Source organism: Canis lupus, chromosome 8 (assembly GCF_048164855.1).
Source record: "Canis lupus baileyi chromosome 8, mCanLup2.hap1, whole genome shotgun sequence".
NCBI classification, from domain to species: Eukaryota; Metazoa; Chordata; class Mammalia; order Carnivora; family Canidae; genus Canis; species Canis lupus.
The window spans coordinates 69463705-69474074 of NC_132845.1; the positions used below are offsets into that span (position 1 = coordinate 69463705).

A 10370-nucleotide genomic window follows, 5' to 3' on the forward strand; every position below is an offset into this window, starting at 1 on the left:
TGGCTGGCTCAGTTGGTAGAGCTTGTGACTCTTGATCTCGGGGTCCTGAGTTCAAGCCCCATGCTGAGCATGGAGCCTACTTAAAAAAAAAAAAAAGTTAAATTCATATAACAAGTGCCCTGATTATCCATACTGTCTGTTTCAGGTGGCTGGAGCCGGGGACAGGGGCGGGGGCACCTGTAGAGAGACTGGTGGGAGAGCTAAGACCCCTAAGCCGGACCCCTAAGCCGGGGCACCTGGGGTGGCTCAGTGGTCGAGTGTCTACCTTCAGCCCAGGGCGTAGTCCAGGAGACCTGGGATTGAGTCCCACATTGGGCTCCCTGCCTGGAGCCTGCTTCTCCCTCTGCCTGTGTCTCTGCCTCTCTGTGTCTCTGTGTCTCTCATGAATAAATAAATAAAATCTTAAAACAAACAAAACCCCTAAGCCATCCCTCGTGCCATGTCTGGTCTAGAGTCAGAGGGTGGGAATTTCTTTCTCCAGAGGGGAGGGGAGGAGCATCCAGGATAGGAAGGCAAAGCCCAGGATGCATCAGACAGAGGGATTGTGTGGGGAGAGGGGCACAGGAAGAGAGAGAGCAGGAGGAGGGCCCTTCCCCTCCCTACTGAGAATGAACTCCACAGAGTTTCATGTGTCCCAAGTTTTCTCCTTCCACACTGTCCTGCCATCCAGAGTCCCAACCTTGGGGGGAATGCAGGTGGCTCCTCTGACCCACATGTCCCACCTTACCATCCACGTGCTTGGGAAACTGTGATAGTTAATTTTATGTGTCATCTTGACTAAGCCATGGTGCCCAGATACCTGGTGACATATTATTCTGGATGTTTCTGTGAATGTGTATTTTAGATGAGATCAGATCAGTGGACTTTGGGTAAAGACCCTCCACATGTGGGTGGGTCTCATCCAATCAGTTGAAGGTCTTCATAGAACAAAAACTTACCTCTCCTCGGCAAGAAAGAATGCCATCATAATGCCTTTGGAATCAGACTGTAACTTTTCTCTGAGTCTCCAGCTACCAGCCGACCCTGCAGATTCGGAACTTACAACATCCACAATTACATGAGCCTATTCCTTAAAACAAATCTCAGCCCCTCCGTCCCTCCCTCCTTCCCTCCCTCTCTCTCAGCTAACCATGCCCTGCAGGAGGAACAGCTGCAGGAATCAGGTGAGACTGGGCTGGCTTGGGGCAGAGGGAGAAGTCAGGCTTCCATTCCACCCAGGGAGGGATACAAGGTAGTGAGCTCCCCCGTGCTTCCATGAGTGGCCATGGGTGTTGAACTCCGCACATAGTAAGTGCTCAGTTAATATCATCACATGAATGGTGAGTGAATGAAGGTTGTGGAGGGGTCCCCAGCCCTGGGGAACCAGAGTGGGAGTGGGGGTGCGGTACGTACAAGGACTGAACTCTTGGGGATCCCTGGGTGGCTCAGCGGTTTGGTGCATGCCTTCAGCCCAGGGCATGATCCTGGAGTCCCGGGATCGAGTCCCATGTCGGGCTCCCTGCATGGAGCCTGCTTCTCCCTCTGCCTGTGTCTCTGCCTCTCCCTCTCTCTCTCCCTCTCTCTCTCTCTCTCTGTCTCTCATGACTAAATGAATAAAATCTTAAAAAAAAAAAAAAAAGAAAAGACTGAACTCTCAAAGACAGAGAAGGGCCTTGCTCCCTCCCCGCCCCACCTCAGAGCCCCCCCACCCACAGGGCTGGACACATGGGGGGGGTTTGTAGTGAAGCCGCCCAAGGTCATGATCCTGCCTCCCCGGGGCACAGAGGTGCAACAGAAGCCTTACGTTGACCTCGTTGACCTCGGAGTGCTCACACTGTGGGGAGCCTTTGAGGCGCCCCAAAGAACCAGGGACACTGTTTGAAGTCCCGGCACCTTCTAAGGATTCCGTTTAACAAGCTGGGTGCTACGGGCACCTGGATGAAAGACGCTATATAAAAACAGGAGATAATTACCAAGTAAAGCCATTTTCTTAGAAACAGGAAGGTGCCATTTGCCAAGAGTAAACAGTGGGGGCAGGCCCTGCCCGGGCGGAGGACCCGGCGGCTGGGAGAGTCACTCTGGGTGGGCTCAGAAGCCAGGGTGAGTCAGAGCCGGGGGCACGCGGGCCGCAGCTGCCTCCCCTGACCCCCCCACTGCCCTTTCCCTGCCCGGCAAGAGTGGAGGAGGAAGGACCGCGCCGCGCCCGGACGGTGCGCTCAGGGGCACCCCGACACCCTCTGCAGGACGCGACCTCGATGAAGAGCCAGGCAGGCCCCGTTCCATTCATGCCACAAATGTCTACTGAGCGCCCCCCGCGTGGTGCCGCAGGAGGCAGGAGGCCAGCGCGCTGCGCCCCAGCGCTAACCTGCAGCAGCCGGGCCTCCCTGGTGCTTCTGTGGCCCAGGTACTGTGTCCCGGCTCCACCCGGGCCGGCCATCGAAGCTTCACCCCAACCCGAGAAAATCAGGGTCCCGATTCACAAAGGAGGCTCAGTGACTTCCCCAGCTAGTAAATGAGACGCTGCAGGCCCTGAGCTAGTAACCAGGGCACCGTAGGGCCTGCCCCAGCTCCTGCCTTGCCCGCAGCCTCCCTGGCACCTCTCCCTTAATGGGCAGCCGCATCCTGCAGATCCCCAGCCTCCAGCTGGACCCGGACCTCTCCCCAGCCCACACCTCTCTCCCGGGGGCCCCTCAAATCCAGCTGGGGAGCCAGGCTGGGGAGTCAGGCTCCTCCTCCACAAGCCCACACTGGCCATACCCCCGTTACTGAGAACCAGCCTTCCAGCCTTCCCAGCCAGCGAGCCGGGACCAGCTCCCACCCCTCCTCTCCCTGCTCTCTGCGTTCCATCCACACGCAGAGGGTACAGGCTGCATCTCTCTCTCTCTTTTCTTTTCGATTTTTAAAAAGATTTTATTTATTTATTCATGAGAGACACACAGAGAGAGAGAGGCAGAGACACAGGCAGAGGGAGAAGCAGGCTCCACACAGGGAGCCCGACATGGGACTCGATCCCGGGTATCCAGGATCACACCCTGGGCTGAAGGCGGCGCTAAACCGCTGAGCCACCCGGGCTGCCCTTCTTTTCAATTTTTTATTTAAACTCCGGTTAGTTATCACACAGTGCAATAATGATTTCAGGAGTAGAATTCAGTGATTCGTCACTTCCGTACAACCCCCAGTGTGCATCACTAGTGCCCTCCTTAATACCCATCCCCCATCTGGCTCATCCCCCAGCCCCGTCCCTCCATCAACCCTCAGCTTGTTCTCTATTATTAAGAGTCTTTTGGGGATCCCTGGGTGGCGTAGCGGTTTGGCGCCTGCCTTTGGCCCAGGGCGCGATCCTGGAGACCCGGGATCGAATCCCACATCAGGCTCCCGGTGCATGGAGCCTGCTTCTCCCTCTGCCTATGTCTCTGCCTCTCTCTCTCTCTGTGACTATCATAAATAAATGAAAATTAAAAAAAAAATTTAAAAAAAAAAAAAGAGTCTTTTATGGTTTCCCTCTCTCTCTTTGTCCCCCTCTTCCCATATGTTCATCTGTTTTGTTTCTTAAATTCCACATATGAGTGAAATCATCGTTATTTATCTTCCTCTAACTTACTTTGCTTAGCATACTCTTCCTTCCATGTCACTGCTGATAGCAAGATTTCATTCTTTTTGATGCATAAGTAATATTCCATTTTATATATATCACTTCTTCTTTATTTTTTTTTAAGATTTTATTTATTTATTCATGAGAGACACACACTGAGAGAGAGAGAGAGAGAGAGAGAGAGAGGCAGAAACACAAGCAGAGGGAGAAGCAGGCTCCATGCAGGGAGCCCGATGTGGGACTCGATCTCAGACCTCCAGGATCACACCCTGGGCCGAAGGCAGATGCTCAACTGCTGAGCCACCCAGGTGTCCCTCACTTCTTCTTTAGAGGCTGCACATCTCTGAAGGGACAGTTGGAACCTATAACCAAGACCTGCTACTCAGAGCAGATCCAAGAAGAGACTCGGCTCTGTTTACCACCTGCCCTGGTGACCTGGTTACCATTAGCCGCTAGTTAATTCCTGCTTCCCTGCTCAAGGGGAAAGTTCTTTGTAAACAATAAAGTTCCTAACAATGGAAGCAAATTTTAAAACCCTCGAGTCCAGGGGCACCTGGGTGGCTCAGCTGGCTAAGCATTTGCCTCCGGCTCAGGTCATGATCCCAGGGTCCTGGGATTGAGCCCTGAGTCAGGTTCCTGCTCAGTGAGGAGTCTGCTTCTCTCTCTCTCCTTCTGCTCCCTCCTCCCCTTACTCCTGCGCTCTCTCTCTCTCTTTCCCCCCAAATAAATAAATAAAATCTTAAAAAACAAAACAAAACTACACACTCGACTCAAATGTACAGGCATAGTCCAGTTTTCCAAAATCACATGGCATGTGGAGATGTTTGGATCCAACATTTCACAAGGGAAGCAACCTACTGCATCTGGCACCTATTGTGTGCCATGGTGAGTGGATCTCAGATAGTAGCTACTCCAAGGAAGCTATGATCACTCCCACCTTGTAGATAAGGAGCTTGATCCTCAAGCAATGGGAGTGCCGCATTGGCGAGAGACAGCTACATCAGAGATCAGCTCTTTCTCTGACACCTCCTGAACTAGCTTTCTATTGCTGCATAAAACATAACCACAGATTTAGGGACTTAACACACACGTTTCCATAGGACAGGAGTCTGGACAGCTGAGTTACCTGTAGTCAAGCTGACAGCTGGCTGTGCTCTCACTTGAAGGTTTGACAGGGGAAGAATCAGCTCCCAAGCACATTCATGTGGCAGCAGAATCCATCCCATTTCTTTGTGACTGTATGACTGAGGGCTTCATACCAGTTGACCACTGGCAGCTGCCTCAGGTTCTAGAGATCCCTATGGTTCCCTGCCCTGTGGCCTTCCCCAAAATAGCCATTGACCGCATCGAGAGTCTCTCCAGCCTGCTAAGACGCAGTCTTCTATAATGTGACAATCAGGGGAGTGGCATCCATCACTTTGGCCATATTTTCTCGATTAGAAGCCAGCCACAGGTCCACTCACACTCAAACAATAGGGATTATGCAAAAGCACAAACAAACAGGAGGCAGAAATCATTGGACGTCATCTTAGGGTCTATGACTGACGTGCCCCAGGAGGGACAAGGGGCACACCCAAGCCCACTAGGGTAGTCCCAGGTCAGGCTTCCAGAAGCAAGCACTGATACGGAGTTTGTGATGCAAGAGGCTTATTAAGAGTCACTCATGTGAAGGGAGGAGGAAAAGCAGGATTGGACGGGTCTGACAAACCTTCAGCCATGCCAGTAGGAAGTGCCACAGCAAGGAGGGCCCCGCTGAAGCCTCCCATGTGAAGACGAGGTGGCCAGACCTTAGACTCTCTCCTTGCCAAGAGACCATGAGCTGAGGCGGGCAGACCCTGAAGGCAGCACATCCTCCCTTGTGCAGGATTGGGAGGCCCTCCTCCAGCTCGGCCCCAGGAACCTTCCAGAGAGACTAACTATCCAATCAAGGCAGCTGCTTTTGTTTTTGGAGGTTATCTGCTGCTAAGAAAAGCTGCTCTTCCTGGAAGAGCACTAGGTAATGCCCAGGTTCCTGGCCCCCACCCCGATATACACACCATCACCACCACCATGGCAACTTCCCCCAGTGTGACTACTTTCAGAGCTGGAGTTTTTATTTATGTATTTATTTTAAATTTTTTATTTATTCATGAGAGACACACACAGAGAGAGGCAAAGACATAGGCAAAGAGAGAAGCAGGCTCCCTGTGAGGATCCCCATGTGGGACTCGATCCCAGAACCCCAGGATCAAGCCCTGAGCCAAAAGCAGATGCTCAACCACTGAGCCACCCAGGTGCCCCAGAGTTGAAGCTTTTAAAGAGGTAATGAAGGTTAAATGGGGTGGTAAGGGTGGAGCCCCAATCCAGTAGGACTGGTGTCCTCTGTAGAGGGAAAGGCCATGTCAGGACACAGGCAGAAGGCAGCTATCTGCAAGCCAAGGGCAGGTCTCAGGACAAGCAAACCCTGCCCACACCTTGACTTACACTGCCAGAATCGTGAGCAATAAAATCCTGTGGCCTAAGCCTCCTGGCTCAGTGGGACTTTGTTATGATGACCTGAGCAGATGAGCACAGGACCCAAGGGAAGCAAAACGTCTGGTGAGGAGCAGACCCTCAGCCCCATCACTGGGAGCCTGATTGGAAAGTGGCTGATAGGTCCCGGGAACAGCTGGTCCTGAGACGCCCCAGGTGAGGCCGCTGGGAGGTGAGAGGGGGTCCAAGGCCAGGTCGCCCCTGGTTGTGGCAGGGAGAAAGGCACCCCTCCTCTCCTTCTCTTCCTCGGGCCTCGGTTCCCTACCACAGGACCAGGGGATGGACCAAAGGGTCACAGAAGCCCTTCGAGCTCTTATTGTAGTAGCAGAATCTAGCCTGAAGTTCAGCCAGGGGCTCAGAAGAAGCTCCTCAGATGAGAATCCGAGAAAGTGAGAGCCTGATATCAGGCCTTTGACATACACTCTGGCGAGAAGTTCCCAGGGTGTGTGTGTATTGAGGTGGGGGCTGGGATTTGGGGCGTTATCAAGTGTTCTACCAAGAAAAGCACATCACATGTCCTGATTTCAAACTATATTACAAAGATATAGCAATCAACACAGGATGGTACTGGCATAAAAACAGGCACAGTAGGTGTGGAGGCCCAATGGACCAGAATTGAGAGCCCCAAAACAAATAATCAACAAAATAAAAAGACAACCTAGGGAATAGAAAAAAAAATTTGCAAATCACAGATCTGACAAGGTGTTAATATCCACAATATATAAAGAACTCCTACAACTCAATAACAAAAAGAAAACAAGCAATGTGATTCTTAAAAATGCGCAAAGGACCCAAATAGACATTTTTCCTAAGAAGATCCATAAAAGGCCAATAGGTCCATGAAAAGGGGCTCGGCAGCACTCAGCATCAGGAAACGCAAATCAAAACCACAATGAGATCTTGCTTCATACTTGCTAAAATGGATATCCTCAATAAGATAAAGAATAACAAGTACCAGCCAAGAGGTGGAAGTGGAGGGGGGGGCTGCGTGCTGCTGGTGGGAGTGTAAATTGCTGCAGCCACTGAGGAAAACAGTATGGCAGTTCCTCTGAAAATTAAACATAGAAATACCATATGATCCAGCAATCCCACTTCTGGGGATATATCCGAAGGCAATGAAAACACGATGTCTGAGAGATATCTGTACCCATATGTTCATAGCAGCATTATTTACAATAGCCAAGACATGGCAACAACCTAAATGTCCACCGACGGATGAGTTAAGAAAATATGGTGTATATAAATATTTCTGCAATGGAATATTATTCAGCAATTTGAAAAAAAAAAGGAAATCCTGCTGTTTGTGTCCACATGGATGGACCTTAAGGGCATCGTGCTAAGTGAAGTAAGTCAGACAGAGAAAGACAAATACCATATGATCTCTCATATATGTGGAATCTAAAATAAAAACAAAACCCAAAAAAACCAAACTCATAGAAAAAGAGATCAGAAAAAAAAAGAAGAAAGAAAAAAGACATCAGATTTGTGGTTACCAGAGGCACTTGATTATAAATCAGTTATATTTCAATAAAGCTGGTTTGGGGGAAAAAGAAGGGAGGGGTCAGGGCCCCGCCTCCTCCTGCCCACCCCTCCCCCCCAGAGCCTGGGCCTAGAAGGTTTCTCCAGCATTTGGCTTTGTCCCTTCCATTCCCTTGCTGGCATTCCTGCTTCAGGTAAAGTGCCGTGGCTTCCCAGAGCTGCAGAGAAGCCAGCAGAAGGAAGCATGAGGGAGGGAGACCAACCATCCCAGCTCCCCCAGACCAAGGGATTTCCCAGGACAGGCTTTACAAGTCAGTGGCCCATTGTGGCCACGTGGGCTGGCCTGGGGGGTTGCCACGGAGGTCTGCAGGGTGGGCCCAAGGAGGCCACAGAAGTCCTGCTGCAGCTGGAGGTGGGGAGGGTTCAGGGAGTGGCCTCCCCCGGGGAGCCCCCTAGGCACCTCTCTCCTCCCTTTGCCCGAGCACCTCTTCTTCCTCCCACTCCCCAACAGGACCAGAGCCGTGAGAACACTGAAATCACCAGCTGGGAAGTGGCAGGATTGGGATTCCAGCCCAAAGAGCCTGGCTCTCTCTGCAGCCACACTGGTAGGCCCTGCACTCCCCGCCTCTCTGTCCTACTGTGACCAAAACCAGGAGAAAGGCAGCTTCATCACCCACCCAGTCACCTGCCACTCCTCCCAGGGACTAGGTTTTGCCCTCCCAGCTGGGGACCCTGCAGGAATCCCACCCCCCTGTTGCCTGAGGAGGCCCCCATTCCAATGGGCAAGAGTCTACCACCCACCCACCCCGCAGTTGTGAGAGGGACCATCCAGGGGGCCTTGCACCAACCTAGGCTTAGGGAGGGTGGGCCACGCCCTGCTGTTGCCCCCACAATGTGCATTCTGCTCTCCTTCCTTCCTGCAGAATCCTGACTCCATGCCTAGCTGAGATGCCACTTTTCTGCTTTCTTGAAGATAGAGATAATCATGTTTCAAAAATCTTGCCCAAGATACATGACAGGCATTGAGTACTATTCCTAGGAAAGTGCCTTTGGAGGGAGGCACGGACCTGGATGCCCTCCCCCGCTTCCCTCTCTGTGTCACCAAGGATGTAGACGTGATGGCTGGAGCAGTAGCAGCTATCTCAAGGCCAGGAGGGGACTCTGAGGATGGATGGCATTCAGTAAGGATAGTGAAGAGGACAGAGGGAACCAGGGACATTAAGAACATCACGGAGTTCCAGCACAGCCACGAACCTCCTATCCAGCCACCTTGGAGGACAGGCTATATTACTCTGTTACTGCAAACACAGTACCTAACTGATACAAAATACTTTTAGGAGGAGGTAATGCTGGAACTTCATCTTACAGGAAGTAGGTCTGGGGCAGGCTGACCTCAGGTAATACCAGTACCTTTCCTGCCACAAAACAGTTTTGGGGCCAATGCCCCTGGACATGCTCCCGAGGTCCTCTGAGAGGGAAGCAGGGCAGGGGTTCCCACCCCTTCGTGGCCCTGAGGAACCCAGGACTCCTGCCTCCACCCAGCTCTCCCGCCACTCAGCTGCTCCAGGCCCAGCCTCGCCCCTGTGCCACCTGTCCCTGTCCTACGGAGGCCAATGTGCAGCCTCGAGCCTGCGCCCGCTCGGAGCCCTGGAGGAGTCAGGCCCTGCTTCCCAGCAAGTGTGTTTCCACTGCCTTGTTTACAGTTGTTGAACTACTTTCGTCAAATTAATTAAATACATGCTAAATCCTCTCCAATTTGTTGTGCGATAAATTAAAGATGCTGAGATTGTGAAATGCACAACAAAACCTGTTTATTCTGATAAAAGCCCACATGACAGCCCGAGTCAAACGTCAGACAGGCCGAGGAATCCGCTTCTACAAAGGCTTCGTCAGAGCGGGGCTTCCAGCTGCCAAGCCTCCTTGGTGGCCAGGGTCTCCTCAGCCCCTTGTGGCTACCCAAAATGACGACTCAAGGTAAAGAGGGAGGGGACAGGTCCCAGGTCACCGGAGGAGATGCACGAAAGCCAGGACTGCAGAATATAGTCTTTCCTCAGCATCTCCTGCAGGGCTTTCTCCCTGCTCCCTGGGGGCTGGCACATGTGGGAATAGTCACAGCTCACACAGGTCCACTATGCACACAGGATCATCTTCTAGCTCTGGCTTCCAGTCCCAGGGACAGCTTTGACAGAAGCAGTCACCAGAGGCTAGAACCATGCCCAGAAATCCTCTGGGGTCCAGGAATACCCCACCACCTTACAGCTAGAGTCCTAGAACCTGCCTCACCCTATCCCTGCTCTGGGCAAAGTGTGCCCCATTGGTCCAGGTGAGCACGGCAGATCAACTTTGAGAGTCCCCTTCACTCATCCCCCTCCCCTGCAGCTGCCCGGTAGAAAGAGGGCATGGGCCTTCCAGCCAGAGAAACTGAGGCACAGAGAGCTTGCATCCATCAACTGGTGGCCCAAACCCTCACTTTCCTGAGCATGTGGATATACAGATTCAAAGCAACTCTACAGCACTGCCCACGTGGATCACTCAGCACATCCCCAGGTGTATTTTGTTATTCCCATTTTGCAGATGAGGAAACAGGCCCAGAGAAGAGAAGGGGCTTGCTTGGCTCCCATAGAGGAGGGACGGAGAGCTAAGTTCATGAGAGCCTGAGCTGCTGGTGCCCAAAGCCCATCTCCCCACACCACCATACCCTGGTTGCCACCCCCTTCGCTCAGCACAACCATGTACTCTGGGCATCTTGGGGCCCAGAGCACAGGTAGCAGAGATCTAGGTGTGGGCCTCATCTTTGCTCCACCCCCAT

The 10370-nt window shown here is 52.4% G+C and overlaps 1 long non-coding RNA gene across 1 annotated transcript; it reads left to right on the forward strand.

Moving 5' to 3' along the window:
* Positions 1 to 991: 991 nt before the first annotated feature.
* Positions 992 to 9311, forward strand: LOC140637677 (uncharacterized). Its single transcript, XR_012034737.1, has 3 exons — positions 992 to 1163; positions 8073 to 8166; positions 8485 to 9311. It is a non-coding gene; the product is annotated as an uncharacterized lncRNA (long non-coding RNA).
* The last annotated feature ends 1059 nt before the right edge of the window (positions 9312 to 10370 follow it).